A 5,000-nucleotide genomic window follows, 5' to 3' on the forward strand; every position below is an offset into this window, starting at 1 on the left:
CATCTACGACAAGTTTTGTCACCAGCTGAATATCTGATCACTGCAGAATATTAACCCATTTCAGGCTATGTTTTAATTAATTTTAGGTGGGCCGATCCCGGCGGTACTGCAATGCCGGGCCAACCCGCGACAGAGGTGGAGCAAGCCCCTAGCACTCCGTCATGAGCCAAAAATGAGTTTAATATTCTGGTCCTGCGATGCAGGACGTATCAGATACTAAGCTGATAAGAACAGATTTTTATTTTCCGAGATAATTCTTAGTTACAATCTTACGAAGTATAAATTTAAGAAAAGAATATCCATGACTCTATACAATACGAGTTTTACAGGTTTATTAAGTTTAGATAAATTTAAGAAAAAAAAACGGTACTAACCGTACTTAAGTATTTGATCACTATTCTAGTTCGTGGGTTAAGCCCACTACTTAAATATCATGAGGCCGCGTTAGGCGCGGATACTTAAGTATATTACCTTAAGATTAATCCCGCGGTAGGCGCGGCCTTACTTATGTCAGATCAGGGGTAGTTTGGACCTAATTTAGGAGCTATTTTATGTTTATTTGATTCATCTCCATGCCCTGACAGCGCACTGCACATGCACGGCTGCCAGCGGCTGGTGCGCCACGCACGCAGGCGGGTCACACTCAGCCGGACTTCTCCCCTCTGTCCGCCTTGCGGCGGACGTCACTGGGGTGTCGTGGCAGGAGGGTGTTGCTTCCCACGCTGGCTGGAGACTGCCGGGCAGTAGGCACACGTACGGCGCCGCCCAGCACCGCGCCAACCGAGGTGGGGGCCATATTCGGCGGCCACCACGGAGGGAGGGGCACTAGGCAGCACCGCACGCACCGCTACTGACTCGGCACTGCTGCAGTGCGGCGCGAAGATGGTGTAACGGCGCAGGTCCCGCGTCGTGAAGGAGAATCTCGACACCGACGACACGAAGGCACCGACCTCGAAGTTCTCCGACGACTGCAGTCTCGAGGGTCTCGCAGCCTGACGTCAGAGCGTGCCACAGTCTAGGGGGACACATACTGGCGGTGGCCAGTGATGTGTTCAACGTAGATGTCGCGGGACCACTTGATGGTGTCGGACACCATCAATCGCCGCATCAGTTGGCAGTAGCGGCTGGCGATGCCTAGGTGCCGAAGCACCGCATCGTTCTGGCGGTCCCACGCCCCCAGACTGCCGACAACCAGGGCGTCGACAGTGACGGAATAGCCGCGAGCGGCTAATCCGCGCGCAACGTCGGCGTACTTTATTTTCTTCAGTTGCCGAGCGTTGTCGAGCGCAATCCGCCTATTCTCGAAGGGGATTGTCACATCGACGATGGTCACAGTCTTCGCGGCCTCGTCAGTTATTACGAGGTCCGGACGCAGCCCACTGCTGTCCCCTATGACGGCTTGGTTGATCCTGATGTCAGGAACAGCAGTGTTTCCTCTTCTTGGTCGCCCAGCGACTGCTGTTGCAAGGCGGTTGAGGACTGCGTTGTGGCGATACTGCAGGGCTGCTGAGTGCACCATACACGCGTTGATTACGTGCGGGAGCGTCTCATTGTTGTGGCCACAGCGTCGGCAGGCTTTGTTGTTGTTTGCCCGCCCATCAAAGCGGCGACATCCGTTCAGAGGCACGACTCCGAGTCTGGCGCGATGTATAAAGCGCCAGTCTGCGAAGCGGGTGTATTTGCCTCCCGCTATGAAGTGGTTGGACGCTGTGGACTCCCTGGTGCACTCGAACACCTTCCCCTGGTCCGGTTTTCTGAGTAGGATGTGGCGCAGGCGCTGTCTCAGACACTCGCGGAGCGTCCGCGAGAGAAGACGTTTGGCGCCCCCTCCCACCCGGACATGCTCGACGCCAGTGTTGACGGTGCGTCCCACGCTGTCATCATCGTGTTGCGGTCCATCGCCGCCATCTTCGAGGTGTCGTGTAGTCCCAAGCGCCGTCCTCTCCGTGGCCGGCTGCGTCACCCCTCCGATGCCGTCGTGTTCCGCGTCGTCAGCGATGGCGGGTCGGCCGCCGACCTCCACCTGCAACTCAGACAACAGTTCACTCCAGCGCCAGGTGACGCCACGCGGCGCTAGGCGCCTTGTGGCGTTCCTGACGCGTGTCCACAGTGACTGGATGTCACCTCCGTCACGTGCGAGGTCACCCTCAGTGCTGCCGCTAAGGTAGGTGGCCAAGTCGGCTCGACTTGGCTCCCTCCCCAGCCGGCGGCGCGCGGCCGTAGATAGAGTGGCCCAGGCGATGTCGCGGACGGTGGTGTCGTCGCAGTGCAGCATGCGGAAGCCGTGGACGATCGTTGAGATGTCCGCAGCGTCCGCGAGCGGCGTCAGGCCGCATCCTCCCTCTCCCAGCGCGAGGTACAGCTGTTCAGTGGACGCACGCTGTGGAAGGAAGAGCCATGATTTGACAGCCGCTTTCACTGCCTTGTCAAGTGCAGATAGCGGCCCCTTGCGTACCGCTCCGCCCCGCATGACAAAGTCAAGCCTGGGAAGGAGGAAGACACGCACAGCGTCAATCTTCTGCCAGGGAGCCAGCAGGGAAGCGTCCAGGTGCTGCAAGTCGCGTCGAATTGCCGCGATCGCATCCGTTGGCGTCTGCGCGACTTTGTACCCGGTGGGGACGCCAAGATGGAGGTAGGCGTCACCCGCACCGAGCACGGCTGGTTCTCCCCCTTGCAGGGCGAATACCGAGCCTAGTGTCTGCCGACGGCGGATGTGAAGCGTGGCACACTTCGACGGCTTGAAGGTAAGCCCGGCCCACGTCGCCGCCTCACCCACAACATTGAGGAGCGTCTGCATCGCCTCTGAATCCCGCGCCAGAAGCACGATATCGTCCGCATACGCCAGTGCACTCACACTGACGCCGCAAAGCGGAATACCACACTCATTTCTGAGCGAGGTTGCGGCGCGAAGTACCGGCTCGAGCGCGAGGTTAAAGACGATGGGCGACAGTGGACAGCCCTGCTTGACCCCCGCCAGGATCTCTATCTCCTCCGTTAGTCCGTCAGATGTACGGACACGGGTGGAGCAACCATCGTACATATCGGCAATTAGCTGATGCAATTGCTCTGGTAGTCCCATCCTGCTCAGTACTCCAAGGAGGTGGGCGTGAGGCACTGAACCGAAAGCATTCGCCAGGTCAAGCCAAGCAAAGCATGCTTGGCCTCCCCTGCGCCTTGCATCATCAATTGCCGTCTGCACAATGAAGTTGTGCTCATAGCAGCCTTCAAACGTGCGGAAGCCCTTCTGTTCCGGAGAGAGCAGGTTCAACCGCTCTGCCCAGAGAGAAGTGCGGTCCGCAACGATTGCAGCAAAGAGCTTAGAGATGGTGGAGCTCAATGCTAAAGGCCGCCAGTTCGTCACGTCCGAGACGTCCCCTTTCTTGTGGATGAGGACGGTAGTGGATACTTTCCACTGCACCGGAGTCTTCCGCTCATTCCAGCAGCGCGAGAAGATCTTAGCCAGCACATGGCAGCCAGGATCCTCACGTCGCAGGTCCGAGTAGGTGACTCCGTCTGCCCCAGGAGCAGTATTGCTCGCCTTCTGGAGCCGCTGTTGCACCTCCGCGGAGGTGATCAGCGACAGGACCTCCTCGCTGACATCAGGAGGCGTGGTGGCGGCAAAGTCCGGGACAGCAGCTGGTAAATCTGTAACAGAAAAAACAGATTTAGAATATACCCCCTTAAAGTGCTCCGTGAGCACGTTGCCATCGATTTGGCAGTACGGCGACGTCTCGCCAAGGACGCGCTGCATCGCCTTGCGCCGGTCCGCGCGGTACAGCTTCTGAATCTCAGACGCTGCACTCGCGTCGTACCGACGCTCGGCGGCCGCCGCGCGCCGTGCGCCACGTCTACCGCGCTGCCCACCGCGGCCGCGTGTAGGGGCAGGAGGAGGGGGATTGGCAGCAGCGTCGGCGCGGCCCTGGCCGCGGTGCGCTGCTGCTGGTGGCCCATCCTGTCGATCTCCGGCTGCCTGGCGTTGTGGCTTCGTCTCGGCGATCTCGGAGATGAAGTCCTCGACGACCGCGACGAATGCGTCCCATGGTTGGTTGTGGACGCTCTCCAGGGCCGCCAGCCAGCGCCGCTGCCTCTCCGTTAGCCGAGCGTCGGCCGGGGGAGGGGGGGGCGGAGCTGCCTGTGTTGCGCCCTGTTCGGAGGGTACAGGAGGGTCTGTCAGGTCAGGTGGAGGACGGGAGTTTTGCGGCGGGAGGTTGGGACTGGGACGGTCGTTACGACGTCGGCGTCTCCTCTTCTTGCTGCCATGTGTAGGAGACGCAGCTGCAGTCCCTCCGCTCACGTCGCGCCGCTCCGTCGTCTGCGTCGGTGGTGGTGCCGTGCTGCCATCTGGTGTGGGCCGCGCAGCGCTGCTGTCGGTCGCCGCGCCGATGACAGGTGGCGCAGCGGTAGCAGCAGGGGCCGGTGTAGCTCGCGCCGGTCTGGCGCTCGGGTCGGGCGCACTGCGGCTGGTGTTCGCCGCGCCGCCAACAGATGGCCCGGCGGTCGCCAGCGGCCCGCCGCCGGCGCAAGGAACACGAGGTGTAGCTCGCGCCGGCCGACCTGGCACGCCGGCTCGCCCCGGGCCGCTGTTACGCGGACTAGGTGCACGGCGGTCGCTACCAGATGGCGCAGTGGTGGTTGGCGGAGCCTGCGCCGGCCGGGCGCCTCCAGGTGTAGCTCGCGCCGGCCTGGCGCTCGGGTCGGGCGCACTGCAGCTGGTGTTCGCCGCGCCGCCAACAGATGGCCCAGCGGTCGCCCGCGCCCGGCCGCCGGCGCGAGATACACGAGGTGTAGCTCGCGCCGGCCGCCCAGACGCGTTTGCTCGCGCCGGGCCGCTGTTATGCGGACTGGGCGGTATAATGCGCCGTCGGTCCGGGGGCGGTGTTCTCCGTCCTGCAGCACGGCGTCTGTCCCTCCGTGGGGTGACTAAGTGCCACTCGTTATCTGAAACTGAGGCTGTTTGTTTAGTAGCACTCCCTGCCTGAACGGAGACGGAGTGACGGGCG

General features: G+C 61.4%; 1 pseudogene; it reads right to left on the minus strand.

Moving 5' to 3' along the window:
- Nucleotides 1-81: 81 nt before the first annotated feature.
- LOC126191696 (U2 spliceosomal RNA) lies at nt 82-254 on the minus strand (annotated as a pseudogene).
- Nucleotides 255-5,000: the final 4,746 nt, after the last annotated feature.

Source organism: Schistocerca nitens, chromosome 6 (genome assembly GCF_023898315.1).
Source record: "Schistocerca nitens isolate TAMUIC-IGC-003100 chromosome 6, iqSchNite1.1, whole genome shotgun sequence".
NCBI lineage: Eukaryota > Metazoa > Arthropoda > Insecta > Orthoptera > Acrididae > Schistocerca > Schistocerca nitens.